This window comes from Saccopteryx leptura, chromosome 4 (assembly GCF_036850995.1).
Source record: "Saccopteryx leptura isolate mSacLep1 chromosome 4, mSacLep1_pri_phased_curated, whole genome shotgun sequence".
NCBI lineage: Eukaryota > Metazoa > Chordata > Mammalia > Chiroptera > Emballonuridae > Saccopteryx > Saccopteryx leptura.
In genome coordinates this window covers 194,912,959-194,936,875 of record NC_089506.1, presented here as the reverse complement: position 1 = coordinate 194,936,875, position 23,917 = coordinate 194,912,959, and the positions used below count along the sequence as shown (strand labels likewise).

Genomic DNA, 23,917 nt, shown 5'->3' with positions numbered 1-23,917 from the left:
CACAGGAGAAGCGCCCATCTGCTTCTCCACCCCTCCCCCTCTCCTTCCTCTCTGTCTCTCTCTTCCCCTCCTGCAGCAGAGGCTCCATTGGAGCAAAGATGGCCCAGGCGCTGGGGATGGCTCTGTGGCCTCTGCCCCAGGCGCTAGAATGGCTCTGGATGCAACAGAGCGATGCCCCAGAGGGGCAGAGCATCACCTCCTGGTGGGCATGCCGGGTGGATCCCGGTCGGGCGTATGTGGGAGTCTGTCTGACTGCCTCCCCGTTTCCAGCATGGGACATGGAGGGAGAATTGGTTAGCCTCGTATCGTGTACTAGAGTGGGGCTAGGAATTTATAGAGGAAAACCAAGGCAGACTAAAGGGCTGGTGGGAGAAGTGATCACAGGCTGTGCGAAATGTCACTGTGTAATGACTGTCTTACAGTATAGACATGTGTATATAAAGCAAGCAGCTCTTTGGGGACCAAGATGGATGTGAGACTCTCACTTGCCCAGTGACGAGACCTAACTAGGGAGAGGGAGAGAAAAATTAAGACTGAGAGAGACAAACGCTTTATGATAATTATTATTTTAGATTTTTAGAACCGCAGTCTAGAGAAACCGGAATTTAAAAACATGTATTTTATAGATGTGTACATATACACATATATACACAGCTTGAAAACACACATACACACCTTCATACCCATACACATAGAAATAACCAAGGCAATTTTTTTCTTTTGGGAAGGGTATGACTTGCATTACTCTACATAAAGATTTGTTACTTTACCACAGAGTCCCCGAAACTAATCAGCTCTTCTTCCTCCCTCCTGCTCTCCCTCTCTTTCTCCCTCCCTCCTACCCCTTTCCTTTCTCTCTTCCTTTTTAAATCCTACTCCTGTTTGTGTAAATTGAAGAATAAACATATTTTACAAAATTATTCTCAGGAGGTGTGTGTGTGTGTGTGTGTATGTTTTAAAACTATAGAGCTCTCTTGACTGAATACAGATTAGTAAACCCAGCAGAATAGTAGCAATATCAGAAAAGCCCCTTCTTCACCTGTTAAAAAAACTCAGCCTCATGAAACTCTAAATTTATGGAGAAACATTGAAAATATTTGTTTAAGCCAATGCTTTTGGTCGGTTTGTCACGCTACACGACAGACGATGCAACAGAGCGATTATTTCAGTGAAATAATCAAGCTGCTATATTTTGTTTCTTGCCAAATTGCCCGATGGTTTCACAAAATCACCCTTTTAAAGCACGACCTAGACAGGGCCTCACCCCAGTGCGACAAGGTGATGAGAGGAAGGAAGACATACTGGAGTTGGAAGGAGCATGTTATGACTGAGGTTAGGGGTCATCCAGCAGGATTGAGGGGGATTGAGCAGGGGAACCTGATGTTTCAACCTCTACCTAGGAGGGATCCCAAAGGCAGGACTGAATTTCTGGAGCTGGCAGATGATAACGAAGAGGTGTGTTTGCCTCAGAGTTGAGGAGTTGGGTGCTAAGTGTGTTGCTTCTAAGGGGCGCCCGGGAGCTGCGGAGCTGAGGAGTGCTGAGTGGCTGCTCAGGAGCAGAGATGGTCAGAAGTACGTATAGTAAGAAGGAGAAGGCAGGTAAGAAGGAGGAGGACAGATAGTTGAGAATGAAGTCTGCGACCCAGGTGAAAGCGGCAGAAATCGGTGCTTTGTGGGACTGTCCCATGGCAGGCTGGAGTCACTGCAAATGCTGAGCCACAGTGAAACACTGGTGGGTGTCCCCTAAGTATAACCGCCTTGAGATATTGCACAGAGCATGATGGTTCTCACACTGTTGCACATTAGAGTCCCCGGGGGGCTTTTGCAAACTCCAGGCCCTAGGCTGCACTCCAAACAAATCAGAATCTCTCTGGATGGGACCCAAGCATCAGAATTTCAAAAAATTCCTCAGGTGCCTCTAGTATGTAAACCAAGTGAGAAGCAGTGCATAGAGTCTGAGACAGGGCGAGGAGGCCCTTGGGCTCTGTCCTGACACTAACACAAGATACATTGATCTTGGACAGGATGAGTCACTCAACATCTCTGAGCTTCTAGGTGTTCATCTAGAACTTGTAGGGGCTGGGCTAAACGATCTCATTGGTTTCAAATATGACTCACCTGTTTTTAAACAGGTGAAGTGTGCGTCCTCTCCCACTAAATCTGGGCTTTGTGATTTCCTGGCCGCGAGAATATGGTAGAAGGGATGCAATTTCTGGTCTTTATCTTAGGGAGCTGACAGCTCCTCCTCTGTGCCTCTTGGAATACCTGCTTTTGGAGCCCAGCCACTGTGCTAACACGATGCTCAGACCACGTGGCAAGGCCACATGCAGGTGTCCCAGCAGACAGACCTGTCTGGGGTCCCCCATGGGGCTCTAGCATCATCTGCCAGCTGTGTGTGTGACATTATTGATCCCCAGCTGTTGAGTCACCCTCAGCTTTGAATCTTTTTTTTGCTGATGTCCTAGACAGACTTTGTGGGCAGAGATAAGCTGTCCCTACTGGATCCTGTCAAATTTCTGATGCACACTGTCCATGAACATCATAAAGTGGGTGCTTTGCTTTATGAAGTTTTGGGGTGCTTTGTTACACAGCAGTGATAACTAGAACAATCTCACAGTTTTCCCTTTTAAAGAGTATTCGAGAATGATAGTATGGTAGTGTTTAAAACGTCGACTCTGGAGGCAGACTGTCTAGGTTCAAATCCTGGCTGTACTTTTCTCTAGCTCTGTGAATTAGGGTAAATTACCCCTTTCTATGTCTCTATTTCTTCTGAAATGATACACTATAATACCTACCTCATAGGGTTGTCAAGAGGATCAAATAGTATATTTAAAGAATGAGTCCCATGCAATTGTTCTCAATGGTTATAATAATGATAGTGATAAAGGACATGATTTAGCCTGTGCTATCTATAGTTTGCAAGATGCTGGGGTGGGTGGGTGGGGGCTGTCGCACGAACAGGGCCCAACCTGCGTTTGCCCAGAGCACGTCCCGTGCCGCTGAGGACACCCAGGGATCCACATTGTTCTTCGCTATTCAGTCAGTGTTCAAAGGCACCTTGGAATTGTGTATCATGTCTCTGGACCTGTCACTGTCACACTGCTCAGAAATTGGATTCTGCAGAGTGGAAACATGTGGCTTGTTGGCAAGGCAACTGTTTCAAGGCAGGGACATTTCCAGGCTGAGAGAGCTCGCCTTTGTCAATTGGGTTACAGCCTTGATAAAAACCTGTTTGTTTGTGTTCTTTTCTGGGTGCTCAGAGAGACAACAGGCCACCTTGGGCAGTGAGGGGAGAGAGCTCTCCACGCCCGAGTGGTCCCAGCCACACTCCTCTCTCTGTGGGCCTTAGCTGCTCCACCCAGCTCGGACCCCTCAGTGTGGAGGGTGACAGGGCCCGGCGAGACTGGGGTAACCTGGCTCCATCCCATGCTGGAGGGGGCGGGCCTGCAGCCTCCAGAGCTTCTGACTTTTCTATTTTTGCCTCCAGGTAGATGGAGAGATGGGGAAGGTTTGCAGCTCCTGTGCTCTTACACGCGATGTCATCAATTTCCATTTAAAAACCAGAAGGGTAGCCTTCTAAAATATTGAATTTTGGGTGTGACAAATAGAAATTTATGGCACAAGGGTTAACTGCCGAACTGTTAAAATCCGTCAGCAGTGCCATTATGAGTGAAATGAAAGGGCAGGGAAGTTGAAAATTTAGATGCTCAGGGTGGCATTGTGGCATTTGGCGGCTGCTGGCAAAATTCTTGGTTTAAATGCTGGTGCTGTCCTTTGCAGCCCCTTGATCTGGGGAAAGTTAATCTTCGGAGACTCCCCTTACATGTAAAAGGGAACAACTGTGGCATCCTATCAGATGTTTTAGGGTTGAGAAGGATTGAGTTGGTACAAAGAGCTTCTTACACCATAAAGTTGACAGACATCCAGCTGGGTTGGGGTGACTTCCTACAGGATCCTTACACTTGCCTGTCAAGATCAGAAAATATTCTTTTTTTCTTCACTTATTTATGTATTCAGCAAGTCTTTACCGGGCATGTATGATTTGCCAGGGACTGTCCCAGTTGCCGGGGATGTAGTTAATGAACAGCACAATAAAAGATCCCCTGTCTTTCTGAGCTTAATGCTAGTGGGTAGAAACACAGATAAATAAGTAAAATGTGGTCTATTAGACAGCGATAATTGCTATACAGGAACACAAAGCAGGAAGGGGGGTTGGGGACTTACGGGACGAGGAAGTGTTTCAGTTTTAAATACCATGTCGGGGAAGGCCCCACTGAGAGGGTGACATTTGACTGAAGACTTCAAAGGGTTGAGGAAGTGAGCCATGAAGTTTCCTGGGCAAAAGCCTTGCAGGCGAAGTGGACAGGATGTATAAATGCCCAGGAGTGTACCCAGTGTGTCTGAGAAACAGCGAGGAGGCCAGGTAGCTGGGATGGGGGGTGGGGGGTGGGGGAGAGATGTGGAAATTTCAGGGCCAGACCATGTAGGGCCTTAGAGGTCATTTTAAGGACTTGAGCTTTCTCTTTGAATGAGACTGGAGGCTCATGGAAGGTTTGGAGCAGCTGAGGGATCTGATCGCACTTAATTTAAAAAAATAGAATAAAAAAAATGGAAAACAGCTTTACTGAGATGAAAATGACATACAGTAAATGACCTAGATTCAAGTGTGCAATTTGATAATTAAAAACTTTTAAGTAATGGTAAAAGATATGTAACATAAAGTGGACCTTCTTAACCACTTTTTCCATATATGGTTCATTCATATTAAGACCATCACATTGTTGTGTGACCAGTATCATCTTGCAAAAGTAAAACCCCATCCCGTTAAACAACAGCTTCTCATTCTCCCCTTCCCCCTTCCCCCAGCAACCAACCACCCTTCTACTTTCTGACTGTGAACTTGACTACCCTAGGTATGTCATATAGATGGAATCACACAGCATTTACCTATTTGTGACTGTCTTGTTTAACTCAAGTTTCATTCATGTTACAGTATATGTCAGAATTTCCTTTTTGTTTAGATGAATAATAGTCCATAGTTAGTACATTCTACATTGTGTTTATCCATTCATCTGACAATGGACACTTGGGTTGCTTCCATGATTTAGCTATTATGAATAACGCTGATAGGACCGTGGGTATACAAGTGGCTCTTGGAGACCCTGCTTTCAGTCTTTCTGGGCATAAACCCTGAAGTGGAATTGCTGGATCCATGGTAATTTTATTTTTAATTTTTTAAGGATCCACCATATTGTTTCCCATTATGGCTGCACCATTTTAGATTCCTACCAACAGTGTACAAGGTTTTCAGTTTCTCCACATCCTTGTCAACAGTTGCTATTTTCTGTCTTTTTTATTTATTTTTTGTACAGTAGCTATTCTAATGGGTGTGAGGTGGTGTCTCATTATGTTCTGACTTGCATTTCCCTAATAGTTTGGATGTCTAGCATCGTTTCGTGAGATTGCTGGCTGTTTTTATATCTTCTTTGGAAAGTCTATTCAAGTCCTTTGCCCAGATTTCAATAGCTTTTTCTTTTCTTTAATAGTTTAATTGTAAGAGTTCTTTATATATTTTGGATATTAACCCCTTCTCAGATACATGATTAACAGATTTTTCTTTCATTCTGTAAGTTGCCTTTTTACTCTGTTGATTGTCTACTTTGATGCACAGATGGGTTTTTATTTTTATTTTTGATGTAGTCTCATTTATTTATTTTTACTTCTTTTGCCTGTGGCAATTTGATAAATTTTGACATATCTCTGTGTCTATCTATCTATCTATCTATCTATCTATCTATCTATCTATCTATCATCATCATCTATCTATCTATCTATGAAGCCATCACCACAGTAAAATACAAAACACATCCAACACTTCCCAGATGTGTTCTCTCCTTTTAGTTTCGAACTTCCTTCTTTCCTGTCACTTGTCCTTATGTAGCCACTGATCTGCTTTCTGTCATTAAAATTAGTTTTTTTTTCTTCTAGCATTTTATATAAGTGGAATCATATAGTATGTGTTCTTTTTTTTCCCAGTTTCTTTTCCACAGCATAATTATTTTCAGATTCATCCCTGTTGTATCAATAGTTTATTACTTTATATTGGTGAGTAGTATTCCATTGTATGAGTATATGACAATTTGTTATTCCAGTTTCTCTAGATATTTGGGTTGTTTCTAGCATTTACCTATTAAAATGAACTGCTATGAACATTTTTGTACAAGTCTTTGCATGGGCGTATACTTTCCATTTTCTGGGGCAAATACCTAGGAGTATAATAGTAATATCATAATGGTATGTGTAGGCTTAACATTTTAAGAAATTGCCAAACTCTTTTCCAATGTGATTGTATCATTTTACACTTGTACTATGATTTGGAGAAATCCAGTTGCCCCATATCCTTGCCAACATATGGCCCGATCAGTTATTTTAATTTTAGAATTTCTAATAGCTTGAATATCTTATTGTGCTTTTAATTTGTATTTCTCTAATGACTATTCATGTAGAGCATCGTTTCATGTTCTTATTTACCATCCATATATCTTTTTGGCTGAAGTTGTTTGTTCAAATCATTTTCTAAGTTTTAAATTGAGCTGTGTTATTTTCTTATTTTTGAAGTTTGAGAGTCCTTTGCCAGGTATGTGCTTTGCAAACATGTTCTCCTTGTCTGTGGCTTGTTGATACTGTTATCATTATTTTAACAATATTTTCTAAAGGGTAGATTTTTAATTTTGGTGAAATCCAATTTGTGAATTCTTTCGTGGATCTGACCTTTTAAGGTGTCATCCCACTTTGGTTTGAGGAGGATCCCTCTGGCTGCTGTTTGAAAAGAGTGATGGTGGGCAAAGTGGAGGTGGCGAGAGTAAGTAAGAGCTATCACAAGAAGACAGGCAACGGATGGTGATGTTCTAGCCCGAGGTGGCGACAGGGGAGGTGAGGAGAAGAGGAGGAATTCGGGTGTATCTTGAGGATGTCCCATTTTCTGATGGATTAGAGGTGAGATGTGAGAGAAAGAGAAGAATCAGAGAGACTCCAGCTGAGGTCCCGGAAGCATGGCTTTGCAGTTATCTGGGATGGGAGGGCTGTCAAACGTGAGAGCAGGTAAGGGCCATGACCTGGGGCTTCATGTTTGACACATAAAATCTGAGATGCCTTTTTGACATCCCAAGTGGAGTGGTGTTTGGACACGTGGGTCTGCGCTCAGTGTGATTCAGCCTCCGGTCATGCTAGTTTCTGTGTCATCCCTGACATTTCTCTTCTGAATTTATGTCCTTTGCTGAACTTGTCACTGCTTTTATTGGAACTCGCAGGCTAATCGTGTACGTTCTGACTCATGTATGCAGTTGTTCACAACTCCAGCCCGTGACTATTCAGGAGACGAGAGAAGGGTAACTTTCCATGGATGCTCCTGTCGTGGGTGGAGATTTTCGGGCCCGGATGACTTATGGAAGGACAAGCCAAGGGATGCCTGTAGCTCTTTCCCTCACGACGCTGCAGTCTCTCTCTCTCTCTGGTGGTTGGAATGGCTGCCTGTTTGTAGACCGAAAACCTGGAACTGACACTGGTTCAGTCTTTCCTGCCCACGGATGGTTGATCTGAGTCACATGACCAAAGGGAGAGGTCGTGTACCCACACTCTCCTTGGTCCTGAAGATGATGGTGCTCAGCAGAGCAGCTCCCTTGGGAAGGCGCTATTCATCCGGAGGGCACTTGGCTCCATTTCCCAACTACCTGGAGATTTGCTTGAGGTGCTTCAGAGTCTCAGTTTTAAGAAGAAAAAGAATTCACCCTTGAGAAAGACTGAAAAACGAGTGCTAGTATATTACTGAAGCCAATAAAAGCCTCCTCAGTCCCTTGGGCAAATGAAACAGCGCCATCCTCTGGCTGGTCCCGCGCACCACACCACATCTCCAGGGGCCATGTGTGCTGAGTTTATTATTTCAAGTTAATATTAAGCTCCCCTAAAGATGCCCACCCATGTTAGGAGACTTTTACTCCAGACTTCTACTTGCTGCACTAAAAGCAAAATGATTTTTTTTTTTTTATTTTTTTTTTTTATATTTTTATTTTTTTATATAATTTTATTTTTTTAATGGGGTGACATCAATAAATCAGGATACATATATTCAAAGATAACAAGTCCAGGTTATCTTGTCGTTCAATTATGTTGCATACCCACCACCCAAAGTCAGATTGTCCTCTGTCACCTTCTATCTTGTTTTCTTTGTGCCCCTCCCCACCCCCTATCCCTATCCCATTCCCCCCTCCCCCCCCGTAACCACCACACTCTTATCAATGTCTCTTAGTTTCACTATTATGTCCCACCTACGTATGGAATAATACAGTTCCTGGTTTTTTCTGATTTACTTATTTCGCTTCGTATCATGTTATCAAGATCCCACCATTTTGCTGTAAATGTTCCTATGTCATCATTTCTTATGGCTGAGTAGTATTCCATAGTGTATATGTGCCACATCTTCTTTATCCAGTCATCTATTGATGGGCTTTTTGGTTGTTTCCATGTCCTGGCCACTGTGAACAATGCTGCAATAAACATGGGGCTGCATGTGTCTTTACGTATCAATGTTTCTGAGTTTTTGGGATATATACCCAGTAGAGGGATTGCTGGGTCATAAGGTAGTTCTATTTTCAGTTTTTTGAGGAACCACCATACTTTCTTCCATAATGGTTGTACTACTTTACATTCCCACCAACAGTGGATGAGGGAAAAGCAAAATGATTTTAAAAAGAGATGTTTATGCTCTTGCCTTACTTGTGCACCAGCCATTGTTATTCTTTCTTTTTCTTTTTGGTCCCTGTCCACTTGCAGACATGTTTCAATTGCTGTGATCACATTGAATGGATACACTTTGTTTTACCGTATTCTTAATAATTTCCTGGGTGCTGCTGTGGGCCACATCCTGTGCTAGGAGCTTACGAGCTTCACTCAGACCTCATAACTACCTTTAGGGACTCTTATTAGCTCTCGTTTCTGAATGAGGAAACTGAGGCTCGGAGCAGATATTCATACTCACATCTTTAACATCAAGAGAGTGTGGGATTTGGTAGGAGATATCTGAGAGCCACTGATGGTGTGATTTTTGTGCAAATTCCTTAATCTTTCTGAATCTTTTTTTTTTTTTTTGTATTTTTCCAAAGTTAGAAGCGAGGAGGCAGTCAGACTGGGACCCACCCAGCATGCCTACGGGGCGGGGGGGGGGGAGGTGATGCTCTGCCCATCTGGGGCGTCGCTTCATTATGGCCTGGAGTCATTCTAGCACCTGAGGCGGAGGCCATGGAGCCATCCTCAGTGCCCGGGCCAATTTTGCTCCAATGGAGCCTTGGCTGCCTGAGAGGAAGAGAGAGACAGAGAGGAAGGAGAGGGGGAAGGGTGGAGAAGCAGATGGGCGCTTCTCCTGTGTGCCCTGACTGGAAACTGAACCCAGGACTTCCACACGCTGGGCCAATGCTCTACTGCTGAGCCAACTGGCCAGGGCAATCTTTCTGAATCTTAACGACTCCTACCTACCTCCTGGGAAAGTTGAGTTAACTATATAAGGGTGCTTGGTAAACTGTAATTTTTATTATAATTATGAACAATAATTTATAAGCCTTCCTTAATAATTCCCTTGTTGTTAGATTTAGATAATCTTTTATATATTCATCTAGATTGTTAGAGGAATATTGGAATACAAATGTCTTGTAGTTTTATTTTTTATTATTTATAAATTCCTTGGGGTAATGATATATTGTGAAATTTTAAGATAGTTCCTGATATGAATTGCCAAAAGATGATACCAATTTCTATGGCTACCCTAGAGGGTGTGAGCGGACTAATTTTACCACGGCATTGTAATACTGCATAATTTCTAAAATCCCTCTAATGTAGTGGGTATAAGACGCTACAACATTATTTGAAGAGGTATTTCTTTGATTACAAACAGAGTTGAACATTTTCCCACATGCTTGTTTACTAATAGTTTCTCTGTTTTCATGAATCATCTGCTTAAGTTCTTTGCAAGTTTACAAATTGGGAACTTTTTTTTTGGCATCAATATGTATAAATTCTTTATATAACATAGAAATGAACTCTTTTTATGTTTGCTGAGAAAGCTTCCTCTAGATCAGGGGTCTCAAACTCAACTCAGCATGTGGGCCGCAGAGCAAGATCACAGCCGTTCGGCGGGCCACACTAGGTCTACAAAAGGCAACTGTTACGCAACACTTTTCTCACTGCAGTTGAAAACAAAAAAAAATCAGTACAACAAGCACAATCGTACATGCAGTTTACTCAGTGTCACAAAATGACCAGAAACTATAGTTCACATCACAACTGCTGTTAACTAAGCTAATATCTAGCTAGGATGCTAGAGAAATGAAAAATACAAGTAGGCCCCTAGGCTTACTTAATTTTATCCAAAATATTTTGAACTTCGTGGATTAGTCTGCCGGCTGCACAAAATTGTTCGGCGGGCCGCATGCGGCCCGCGGGCCGCAAGTTTGAGACCCCTGCTCTAGATGATATTTTCTCTTTGACACTGGTTTTGTCCAATGGTTATTTACTTTAGTAATGTACAAACTCTCCATCCTTCATAATTTCTTTCAACTCCTAAAGTTATCATCCCTGGACTGGCTTTAGCAGCACGTGCACTAAAATTGAAACGATACAGAGGCGATTAGCCTGGCCCTGTGCAAGGATGACACACAGGTTGGTAAAGAGCTCCATATTTTTTATGGTTTAAGAATTGTATCTCAGTAAAGTGTTACAAAAAAGTACGTTTCCTCTAAAGCGCTGAAGCAGCACAGTAAAACAAGTTCTTTTTTAGGGTGAGGATTTTACTTGAGCTTTTCCTATCCACATTCATTCGTGATGTGTGCCTATGATTTTCTTTTTGTGTAATTCATCTTGATCAGGTTTTAGGAAGTTCATGCTTGCCTAATGGCCAAGCAGGTGAGGTCGGAAGAGTTTGTTCCTCTGCCCTTGCACTCAGGATGTTTTATACAACATCAAAGTCAGCTGTTTATTAAAAGTAGGAAAATTGCTCTGGTGCAAACTTTAGGATCTGCTGCATTTTTAGGTCGTTATCAAAGCTTTCCTCCATTTCTTACTTAATTATTATTCTGTTTAGATTTAAACATCGAGTCATTTTTAATAAACTGCACCATTCTAGAAATTATCTATTTCATTGAGGATTTCTGTTGATTAGTTTATAAGTGCCTCACATTCTCTTTAGATTTGGGGAAAAAATACTATTTTCTTTATTTTGTCCTATCTTCATTGTCATTTTTAATTAAAAATCTTCCCTTAATTATATTTGTCAGAGGTTCATTTATTTTAGTAGTCTTATCAAAAAAAACAAACAAAAAAAACCCCCCAACACCCAGCATTTGAACTAATTTATCATTCTGCTGCTTTATGTTTTACAAATTTATTTATTTCAGCTTTTATCTTTGTTTACTGCTTCTTTTAAAATTACTTTTCTTTTCCCTTAACTTTTAAGTAGAAGGCTTTTTAAATAGCAACTCGCATAATCCCAGCCTGAACAGGATTCTGAAAACTGAAACAAGTTGTGGGGAAAGAAACTGATATATTATCATTTGATGTTTATCAACCAGGGACCCACCAGGACTACAGAGCCTGCGCTAGCCAGTTTAATAGAAGAAATCACAGGGGAACTAGTTGTGAAGTGTTGGAGGAGCTGAAAAGCCAAATGGGCTGCTGAGCTGATGCAGAGATGAGTAGCAGTAGCGAGCTAACCCCTCCCCCCACCCATCCAAGCTGGAGGGAGAAGGGGATGTTCCCAGACCCCAGGAACTGGGTACTTGGTGGGACCCAGAAGCACAGGTCTGATGAAAAGCCACAGAAGGCAGAGATGGGGTGGGGGTGGGGAAAGAAAAGGGGGAGGAATAATCTGGCTTTGGCGACCCTCCTCCTCCCAGTCTCCTGCTACTGACTCTCTTTGGCAGAAACCAGTTGGCACAGGGGCCTGAGAAATGAAATTATCAGGGGTCACACTTAACAAGGAAGGGCTGTCGATGGACTTGAGAACAGACGGTGACCAGCACAGACACCGTTCCTGCGACGCAGGTGAGGTCGGAAGAGTTTGTGATAAAGTGACTGCGCTCCACCAGGAGGCTGTACAGTAACATCTTGGCTGGCTTCCTCCTGCTCTCAGCTTCTGCTCCCCTTTCTCATTCTCCCTGTCTCCCCGCTTGCTTTGAATCGCTGAGCCCATTTAAATAAGGTGAACTGAGTTTGTGTCCTGGCTCTTCCTTCAGCCATCTCACCCCCGGCGTGACTCTGACCTGGACCCGCACACAGGGGTGCCCAGCTCTTGATTACTTCTGACTTCTTCGCTCAACTCCAGACCTGGATTTCTCGCTGCCCAGTGGTCATCGTGCATGCCTCAGAATCCTTGTGAATGGAAGTGATGACGTTCTCTTCTCCCTAAATCTCCTCATCACTGCAGCCCTTTCTCAGCTGATAGGACCTCCTCCAGCCGGGCATCAGAGCTGGTCAGCCTGGAACCACCCTCAACTCCTCATTCTCCCTCAATCTCATACAGGTCTGCGCACAGCTGCTCCATTCTGTGACCCAAGACTCCTCTGTTTCTTTCTTGTCTCACTGCACCTGCACCAGCTCTGGCCTCTTTAATTTTAAATTCTTGATTAATTTTAATACTACATGAAATAGAGATGTTCATAAAAATCAATCATTATAGCAGTCAATATCTTTTCAGTCTTTTGCTATGCATATTTTAAGGACGCTGTTCAGAAAGGGGTAGATTCCGTTTGGACCCCCAGTGTTAATTGTAGGAGCAGAGCAGCGTCAGGCAGTACTTCATAGTTCAGAAGAGTAGCTGTCTCTATGGAGACCTTCTTGCCTATTACTTAGAAGAACGGTGCCCTTTATTAAGCTAAAGCAGCAGTGTTCTAAACGTGGTGGGATGGACTGGATGCGTGTTCAGTACTGTTAAAGGACTAATGCTGTACTGTGAGCCATGGTGCTTTCCCGATACGCAGTCCTCCAATGGTTCTAGTCAGCCGGCGCTGCCTGTTTTTCAATGGCTGCAAGAGAGTTGCAAAGGATTCAGAAAGTACCAATGAGCCAGTCAAAGTGGCAAGATCCCCCGAAAAGCCAATGAATGACGAAGTCTTCACTAAAAATGACTCAGGGAGATAGATTGATAACCCATCACTTGTATTTATTTCAGGACATAATATACTTTCTTATATCCATGGATGGTACTAAGTTATAACCCAGTAGGGTATTTTATTTTTGCAAAAATACGTTCTAAAGATTGCAAAAACAGAGTAATAATAATACATATATCAAAATTAGATAAAAGATGAAGGCCATGGCTCTCATTCACTGTCCTGGTGTTAACGAAGTTTCAAGGATATATACTGAGAATACCACCAAGTGTCCCCACATTTACAGACACAGATGTTGTCAAGAAGGTCTTTCTTTCTTTCTTTCTTTCTTTCTTTCTTTCTTTCTTTCTTTCTTTCTTTCTTTCTTTCTTTCTTTCTTCCTTCCTTCCTTCCTTCCTTCCTTCCTTCCTTCCTTCCTTCCTTCCTTCCTTCCTTCCTTCCTTCCTTCCTTCCTTCCTTTCTTTCTTTCTTTCTTTCTTTCTTTCTTTCTTTCTTTCTTTCTTTCTTTCTTTCTTTCTTTCTTTCTTTCTTTCTTTCTTTCTTTCTTTCTTTCTTTCTTTCTTTCTTTCTGATTTTAGCTCCCCCAACTGTACAGGGTTTGTGCCAAGTCTCTTCGCTTTGGGATCCGCTTCTGCTTCCGTTTCCCACCTCATCTTTTGCTGTTTTCCATGACTGCTCTCTGATCCAATCATGCCAGGCTACCGTCTCTGCCCTGAGAAGAGAAGCCCAGGAGTTTCCTACTCCTGCATCTATGCATACGCTGCTCTCTACTTCTGAAAGGCAGTGGTTCTCAAAGTGGGTGTTGGACCAGCAGCAGCAGCACCTGGAAACTTGTTAAGAATGCAGGCTTTCAGATCCCACCCAGACCTACCAGATTCAAAACTCTGGAGGTGGGGCTTGGGAATCTGGGTTTTAACCTTCCAGGTGATTCAAATGCCAGGTCAGGTTGGGAACCACTATTGTAAAGGACCTTCCCATCTACCTGGAATCCTACTCAACTACGGATGCCGGCTTTAGGTAGCCTTTCTTGTTACTCTGAGCAGAGTTAATCCTCCCTTCTCAATGTTTCCCAAACACTTTGCCAATACCTCTTCTAGAGCTGTTAAAACCAGTTATCTATTAAATAAACTGTGAGTTTCTCAAAGGAAAGGACTGTCTTGTTCATCTTTATCTACTCAGACTCTAGAATAATTTCCCAGAAATGCTCAAAATGCACACAAATAAATATGATTAAAATCATTTAACAAGCAGTTGCATAATGCGTATAGCCAGGAATTGTCCTAAGCATTATAGTAATTTAAAACCTTTAATCCTCATAAAAACGGTAAGCCTTGGGAGCTATTATAGCTACCACTTTTCAGACAAAGAAATTGAGACACAGAGAGGTTAAAGGGACTTGAATCGCACAATCAGTGAGTGGCGGAGCTGTGGTTTGAATTCTGGTGGCCTGGCTGCAGGTTCTGACCCCTGTGCCCTCTGGTCAGCAGCGATATTAACTGTATTAAAAGACTGTGTAGAGAGGCTGTGTGATGGGCAAACCAGACTGCTCTGCATTGCAGAAGTTCCTGGTTGTGCAGCCTGAGGCTCTTCCTTCAGTGTAGGCAGCCCCCGAAGCCAGGAGCAGTGTGGCTCCCTTCTCAGCTGGCCTGTGAGTTCTGCTTCGTTTTTCTCCCTATAGCGGGGAGTTCTCTTGGGTGAATGGTCTGGAAGAGCTTAATTTGTTTTGGTGGCCAATTAGCCCAGCTGGCCCAGGAGGTCTGAGGATCAGGCTAACGTTGGAATTTGTAATCTTGACTAAGTCAGACCATTTTTTTTTTTTTTTGTATTTTTCTGAAGCTGGAAACGGGGAGAGACAGTCAGACAGACTCCCGCATGCGCCCGACCGGGATCCACCCGGCACGCCCACCAGGGGCGACGCTCTGCCCACCAGGGAGCAATGCTCTGCCCCTCCGGGGGGTTGCTCTGCCGTGACCAGAGCCACTCTAGCGCCTGGGGCAGAGGCCAAGGAGCCATCCCCAGCGCCCGGGCCATCCTTGCTCCAATGGAGCCTCGGCTGCGGGAGGGGAAGAGAGAGACAGAGAGGAAGGAGGGGGAGGGAGTGGAGAAGCAAATGGGCGCCTCTCCTATGTGCCCTGGCCGGGAACTGAACCCAGGTCCCCCGCACGCCAGGCCGACGCTCCACCGCTGAGCCAACCGGCCAGGGCCAAGTCAGACCATTTCTTGAAGTATTTTGGAGAGCTTTCAGAAAAGAATGCATGGCATTATTCTCCCCAAAACAGCACAGGCCCTGCCCAGAGAAGCGTTGGCTGAACTAGAGATTGATACAATGCAGTTTCAGTTCTGAAACGTTGTCCCACTTCCATCTGGTTCCCTAAGGCACAGGGTTCTGGAGTTCGCCGGATGCAAAGCCCTCTCTCAGCACCCAAGCACCCAGCACATTCATGTCACGGGTCCTGCGCTGCCTGTGTAAAGGTGTGAGAGAAGTATCGATATATAATTGGCTTCCGGAGTCTCCTGGTGTAGCTGAAGAGAAAAGCTAAGGCACAGACATGAAGAATTAGGACAAGGCGTGATTTTTACATATTAGCATACAGTCATTAGTGTGGATTCAAGTGCCAAATTGAGTGATACCAACAATTAGAGAACAGGACAGCATGTTGTAAGATGCAGATTATGTGTTATGAATAGTAAGTATAAAACGAGTCAGAGGAAGTAGATAAATGAGGACTGAGGGGAGGGAAGGTGATAGGAGGGACTGAGATTTGATCTGTGCAGCGCAGGAAGATGATACACACCAACGCTGGATCACTTTAATGGGGGAGTTTCCTGTGTGCTGCATGCTCTCAGTGCTTTCCGTGCATTCATTTGATTTTCGCCTTAGCCCTGGGAGGCGGGGCTTGTTCGTAGCCTCCATTTACAGGTGAAATCAAGGCACAAGGAAGGAAGGGTGGTCGTTGTTTACGGTGACACAGCTGGAAGATGGAGGAGCTTGGACTGGTACCCATAGTCTCCCTTTAGCCTGGATACCTAGCCACTGGACTGGAGAAGTAGAGTTGATCCTTCCCAGACACTCGGGAGCCCAACACTTGGGTTGAGTGAGGGTGGAACAGGACCAAGCGCTGAGCAGCTGAGTATGTTGCAAGGGTGAGCTGAGAGGTGGGGCCCAGGTGGCACTGGTTACCAGGTGTCAGGCAGATAATCCAGCCGTGTGTCCATGTGCAGACACTGGGCAGAGCGGCCGGAGCCAAGCATTAGCTGCAGGTGGGAAACCAAAGTGGCCGACTCGGGCGGGGTGGGGGGCTTCAGCCCCTCGGGCTTTGCCTCCCACCACTTCTCTTTCCACTCTGCTTAGAGCCCAGCCTCACTCATTTCAGTGACTTCTCACCAACCTTCCTTCCCAGCCTCTCTTCACCTTTGATCAGCCGTCCTCTCCCAGTGAGACTTCAATTCTGAAAAAAATCCAGCTTTCTCTGAGCTCTCTTTGAGCCTCTAGATGAGCAGCTAAACTCTCATAGAAAAGTTACCTATCAAGGCCCATGGGGTTTACCCCTCATTCGTGATAGCTGGTCTCAGCTGCATCCTTAGCACTGCCCGTCCAGCCTACTATGGGTCCAGCGCCATTGTCAGCTGTCCGGATGTCTGAATGGGCCTCCTAACTGGTCACCATGCTTATCCCCTTACAACCAGTTCCCAATAGTACCCAAAATAACAGAATTAAGGTGTGATCACATGATGTCACTCGCTGCTTACCCCTCAGCCTCCCCCTTGCCCCCAACACCCTGGGGGTGAAATTCACGAGGTCCTGGGTAACCTAGTCTCTCCACCCCTCTGCCTTCCTCTCCCACCACATCCCCCTCACTCACTCATTCCAGCCACTGTGCGCTTTCTCTTCTTTGGTGCTTCAGGCCTCATCTCTCATTGTTCCCTCTGCCTGGGGTTCTCCTCCCCAGGTCACCCCAATGAGGACTTCTCATAATTCCAATTGCCACCCGGGTGGGAAGCCCTTTCCTCCTTGCCCCGAGCACAGTTACTGCCTTTCTATTTTTTTAATCACCATTTTTTTTCCCTTCAAAATATCACCAGCTGAAATTCTTATTTGTTCATTTATTATGACAGAGACTAATAAATACCTCCTTAATATATACTTATTCTCTTTCCTTTTCAAAAGACAGAATCCTATTTTATTTGTGGTACAAAATATATCCAGCTGGGGTTATATTTTCCTCTCTGCCTCCCTTGAAGGCAGGGGTGGCTAATGAGGTGTGTGTATTACCTATGGGCTGGGGCTTCCAGGGAAGCTCTTTATGGGCACCTGGCTCAGTTGGGAGGCACCCTTCTCTTGCCTTTCTTTCACTGTTTTCCCCCTGCCAGAATGTGGATAAAACAAATGGAGTGGCGGCAGCCAGTTTGGTGGATGAGTTACTCTGGGAGATAGAAACCACGTGCTGAGGATGGTGGACCAGAAGGATGGGAGGAATCTGTATCCCTGGTGACATTGTAGAACCACCCCGTGGGTCTCAGATTGCTAACCTCCACTCTCCTTTATGTGAGGGAAACAAGACTTATCATTTGCTGAAGTTGATATCATTTGGGGTTTTTTTTTTGCTATGTTCAACCAAGCTTATTCCTAACAGAAAAACTTATTGATAATCTTTTTTCCTTGACGAGAATGTAACCTCCATGAGTTCAAGGACTTTGTCTTTACTGTTACAGTCCTACTAAATTTATGGTACTTGGTACACACTGTAGGTGCTCAATACATTTTGTTGAAGGGTGAATGTCCGGTAATAGAGAGAGCCTGAAGCGTTATTTATGGGGTATGGATCAGTAGGGTAGATGAGGCTATGCTAATGTGCCAACATCAGAACATCACTGGTCTAACACAACTGAAGTTTATTCCTGCTCCATTATGGTCATCCGCAAGTCTGAGCAGGATTCTAGTTAACTGGTTTGTGTCTACCATTCTTGGTGGCTTTAACCTTGTATCAATAGTATCCTTAGTCAAGTTCACTATAGCAGAAGAAGGGAGCTCTTAGCAACACATGCCATTTTTGCTTACACTTCATTGGGCAAAGTCAGTCATATAGCCATGACTAACTTCAAGGGGGTAGGACGGAGGAGAAATGGAAATATTGGAGAGTATTGGTAGTGCCTACCGTGGGCTCTTGCAGCCTCCGAAACTGTTGGGGGGGGGAATGGGTAAGAATTCCTGAGCTCACTTCAGGGAGGAAATAGTAAGTAAATCCATTGAGAATGCCAGTTTCAGTGGGGAGAAAAGAAGACATAGACACACAGATGCTTCCTTGAGTTTATGTTTGAAGGGTGAAGATGACTTCTCCATCATGTGGACCAGCCTGTGGCTCAGCCGGGATTGTTGACCTCATGCTCGGGGCCATCAGACTGTATTCTCTTCTCCCACCTTGTCCTGCTATTTGGGCCAGCGATTTAGGCAACACATTTTAAACCCTAAACCTTTGTATCATCTTTGCTTATGACCCTGTGTCCTGTCACTTCAGGTTTTTGAATTAAGCTATAAACTAATTCAAGCTAAGATGTGACAGTTTGATAAAATAACTCACCTAACATATTTGCATTTTAATGGAGGCTTCCAATGCCTTAAAGCAGAAGGGTTGTAATTTCAGGCACCCTCGTAAGCATGCTGGGAAAATATTTTTCTCTAGAGGAGCCTTTTAGTGCCCCTTAAATTTTTATCACACCGCTCGGCAGACAGATCAGCACTGACTCTCCTGGCTGATTCCCGTCATGCGCTAAAGCCGGATACCTCCTGGGGAGAGGGTGAAATGGTAACAACATGGGCTCTATTTTATTAAGTATATTGGTAAGAGAAGAAAGAAAGCTTATTCAGAGGAGATGGACTCAGGTGTGCGGAGCAAAACGAATAAGCCACCCCACTCCTCTGTGCCCTGATGAAACGTTGGTGTTCGTGGCAGAATTGTTCTGCTTTTCCATAAAAGACAACTCCAGCTTTTTGTGCAGTCGTGGAAACAGCTAGGTCTCTTCCCCACTGTTTGACATTTTCCGTGCTTGTTGCTAAATCTTTGACAGAAGCATTAGCTGAGCTGAAGAATAATAGTGTTGTAAGGAAACTGATAATGGCCTAGAAAAAAAAAAAAGTATGTATAATACATACCTTGACATTGAATCACTGAATACTTTAGTAAGTAATGCACACAAACGGAGGCCTTTGGTGTTGACATAAAATGTAAGCTCTACCTTTCTTCTCATTGAGAAGCATAAAGAACAGGAGAGGAAAATAGATGGAAGAAATTCAAACATTTTCCTTTGGGGACTTTGATGTGTCCATGTGCTAGACACCGATAGGTTCTTTTTTCATTTTTTATTTTTATTTTATTTTATTTTTTTTAGTGAGAGGAGGGGAAGCAGAGACAGATTCCCACGAGTGCCCGGAGGGGGTCCACCCGCAAGCCCACTAGGGGGCGATGCTCTGCCCATCTGGGCCCTTGCTTCTTTGCAACTGGAGCCATTTTCTTTAGTGCCTGCGGCAAAGGCCATGCAGTCATCCTCAGCACCCAGGGCCAACTTGCTCCAATCAAACCATGGCTGCAGAAGGAGAAGAGAGAGACAGAGAGAGAGAGAGAGAGAGAGAGAGAGAGAGAGAGAGCTAGAGAAGCGAGAAGGAGAGGGGTGGAGAAGCAGATGGTCGTTTCTACTGTGTGTACTGGCTGGGAATCAAATCAGGGACATCTATACGCTGGCTGATGGTCTACCGCTGAGCCAACCATCCAGGGCCTGATAAGTTCTTTTTAATTTTCTTCAGTGTGAGAAGATGAGAGCGCGTGCGTGAGGAGATAGTGTGCCGCATTCGTGGGTGCTTTCCAGAAACCAGTTCCAGTTGTGAGATCTTGTTCTCACATGACTTCAGAATCCCAAGGGGACTGGAGAGGCTTATGTGAAGGGAGTGCCATGAAAAGGTGCTCAAAGGGACCCGAGCTCCAGTGACCCAGAGCCAACCTCAGTGCCAGAAGGAGTTCATGGGAACTTGGACACCCCTTGGCGTGGAGCCAATGGGCAGGACAGGGTCGGAGACACAGTCTTCAAGGTGGGGAGTGGAAAAGAGTGATGGAGGTAGTCACATGTGTAAACAGGTTTTGTTGACTCCTGAAATTTTTTGTTTTTATTTTTTATTTTTTTAATTTATTCATTTTAGAAAGGAGATAGAGAGGGAAAGGAGAGAGAGACAGAGAGAGAGAGAAGGGGGGAGGAGCAGGAAGCATCAACTCCCATTTGTGCCTTGACCAGGCAAGCCCAGGGTTTCGAACCGGCGACCTCAGCATTTCCAGGTTGATGCTTTATCCACTGCGCCACCACAGGTCAGGCCTCCTGAAATTTTTTGAATTAGATTTTTGAACAAAATAAAATCTTTGTATGTTTCCATCCTGGAGTGCCAGATGATAAACTTGGAGCCTTTTTAGTTTTTTCCTCTACTTTTCAAGCTTTTTCCAGAAAACTATTACTGCCTCCACCTCTTTTCCTCATCTTTCACCCATCCTTCAAGCAGTTATTGAAATGCTACTCCCTCGCTGACAGCTATTTCCCTACCCTGTGGCATTGAACTCTGATCCCAGATACGCCTAGTTGCCTCCTGAGGATTGCACTTAGTCCTCACCAGACCAGGATGTGGATAGGATGCGTGTGTGTGTGTGTGTGTGTGTGTGTGTGTGTGTGTGTGTGTGTGTGTGGCAGAAACAGTGAGAGACAGAGAGAGATACAGATAGGGACAGCCAAACAGGAAGGGAGAGAGATGAGAAGCATCATCAATTCTTCGTTGCGGCTCCTTAGTCTCCTTAGTTGTTCGTTGATTGTTTTCTCATATGTGCCTTAATTGAGGGTCTTCAGCAGATCAAGTGACCCCTTCTTTGAGCCAGCAACCTTGGGTTCAAGCTGGTGAGCCTTGCTCAAACCAGATGAGCCTGTGCTCAAGCTGGCGACCTCAGGGTCTCGACCCTGGGTCCACTGCATCCCAGTCCGACACTCCATCCACTGTGCCACCGCCTGGTCAGGCTAGGAGGCACTTTTCACTGCAACTGATAGAAAACAAGGCTCTCAGTGGCTCTGAACAATGAAGGCACTTAATTATTTCACATAACAAGAATTTAGCTGGTAAGAGTTCATTTGTTGTTTGCTAAGACTCCCCTCCCCATCCAGATATTTTAAAATGTGGCTAGTTTGGGCCCTTGGTCAGTTAGCTCAATCAATTAGAGGGTCATTCCTAAAAAACCAAGGTTGTATTTTTGATCCCAGGTCAGGGCACATATGGAAAGTGACCAATGAATGCACAAGTAAGTGTAATAACAAATGAATGCTTCCCTTTTTCTCTGTCTCTCTAAAAATCAATCAATAAAAAAATTGTGACTAGGCCTGACCAGGCGGTGGCGCAGAGGATAGAGCGTTGGACTGGGATGTGGAGGACCCAGGTTCGAGACTCCGAGGTCGCCAGCTTGAGCGCAGGCTCATCTGGTTTGAGCAAGGTTCACCAGCTTGAGCCCAAGGTCGCTGGCTCGAGTAAGGGGTCACTCGGTCTGCTGTAGCCCCCCAGTCAAGGCACATATGAGAAAGCAATTAATGAACAACTAAGGAGCCGCAACAAAGAATTGATGTATCTCATCTCTCTCTCTTCCTGTCTGTCCCTATCTGTCCCTCTCTCTGACTCTATCTCTGCAAAAAATAAAAATAAAAAATTGTGGGTAGTGTGATTGAAAAATTAATTAATTTTTTTTTTTTCTGAAGCTGGAAACCGGGAGAGACAGTCAGACAGACTCCTGCATGCGCCCGACCGGGATCCACCCGGCACGCCCACTAGGGGGCTACGCTCTGCCCACCAGGGGGCAATGCTCTGCCCCTCCGGGGCGTCGCTCTGTTGCGACCAGAGCCACTCCAGTGCCTGGGGCAGAGGCCAAGGAGCCATCCCCAGCGCCCGGGCCATCTTTGCTCCAATGGAGCCTTGCTGCGGGAGGGGAAGAGAGAGACAGAGAGGAAAGAGAGGGGGAAGGGTGGAGAGGCAGATGGGCGCTTCTCCTGTGTGCCCTGGTTGGGAATCGAACCTGGGACTTCTGCACGCCAGGCTGACGCTCTACCACTGAGCCAACCGGCCAGGGCTGAAAAATTAATTTTTAATTTAATAACAAGAGGTGTGCTCTTAGGAGCAGTGACTTCCCGATGCCAATAAAGACCAGGCTTTTCTCAATTTTTACTCTGTCATCTCTGGGAATGGACTCTGGGCCTCATGCTCACAGCCTGGTGGTCACCGTGTGGCTGCTGTAGCCCTTTGCACTCAGGGATGGAATCAGGGATCTGAGTGATTAAAAGGGTCCTCCCTTTAACAAGGAGGGGAAAACAACCATTTCCTGGAAGTCCACCAGTAAACTGGCTCTCAAATCTCATTGTCCGGTGCTGGGTCGCATGGCTATCCCTAGATGCAAGAGGGGCTGCAAAAATTAGGATCTTGCCAAGTATCTTGTCATAATTAACTCAGACTCATTACAATTCATTGCCTGGAAATGGATAGGTCCTGCTAGTAAGAAAAATATTGAGGGTGGGGAGACAACTACCGTGGAGATCTGGGTATAGATGGTACATTTTTGTCTTGCTGTTGGTTGGTGCCACAGACATACATCTTCCTCTGCAGTGTATGCATGTTCCTGGGTGATGGCTGTATATTTATAATACATGAAATATTTTTTTTACTGATTCTCATTAAAAAACCGAATGTGGGTTTATTTAGAAAGTTATATTTTGCCCCAAATTATACCAAATTACATGCTGAAAATTGTGACAATGCAGGTATTGAAATACAAAACCCTGTAAGTCATTTCCATATTTGAACAATAACCGTGTTTCAATAAAGTGCCCCTAAGGTGATGTTATGTAAAGTGAATCCTATAGTCCCTTTAACCATTATTATGAAACTGAAGATGTATTCCCATGGAAAACCATTATTCTGTAGGTGGTAGATGTAGTTGAAAACGATAGCAGATGAAGATTCTCTATGGTGGCTCAGCTCCCAAATGGGGCTTCGCGTCAGAATCACCTGTTGAGGTTTTCTGAAACTACAGAATTCTCAGATGTCTCCTCACATTGGCGGAATCACCTCCTCTGAGAAGGAAACCCGGGGAGCTGCAGATTTATAAAGCTTCCCCAGTGGCGCTGATACACAGGCAGGTTTAGGAATCATTGTCGTAGATCCATGAAGTTATGGAGGATTTAGTGAACTAACAGGATTTTGAAATAATTTGGTCTAACACCCTCATTGTAGAGATGAAAGAAAATCACAAGACTTACTAGTGGACACGGAGGTCTGTAGAAACTGAGACTCAAATTCATCTTCTTGACTCTGATGCTTCTGCCCTTCCCAGAAGGTCACCCTGCTGGGGAAGAGATTTAGGGTACTTCCTACAGTGCTTCTAGAGTTTTATAGTATTTCCTGAACCTGTACTCTATACCAGTGGACCCCAACCTTTTTTGGGCCACAGACTGGTTTAATGTCAGAAAATATTTTCACAGACCAGCCTTTAGGGTGGGAAGGATAAATGTATCACGTGACTGAGACAAGCGTCAAGAGTGAGTCTTAGACGGATGTAACAGAGGGAATCTGGTCATTTTTAAAAAATAAAACATCGTTCAGACTTAAATATAAATAAAATGGGAATAATGTAAGTTATTTATTATTTCTCTGCGGACTGGTACCAAATGGCCCACGGACCGGTACCGGTCTGCGGGCCGGG

General features: G+C 44.5%; 1 non-coding gene across 1 annotated transcript; it reads left to right on the top strand.

The window, feature by feature from the left end:
• The first annotated feature begins 10,629 nt into the window (after positions 1-10,629).
• LOC136404646 (U6 spliceosomal RNA) lies at positions 10,630-10,731 on the top strand. Its single transcript, XR_010751366.1, has one exon. It is a non-coding gene; the product is annotated as a U6 spliceosomal RNA (small nuclear RNA).
• Positions 10,732-23,917: the final 13,186 nt, after the last annotated feature.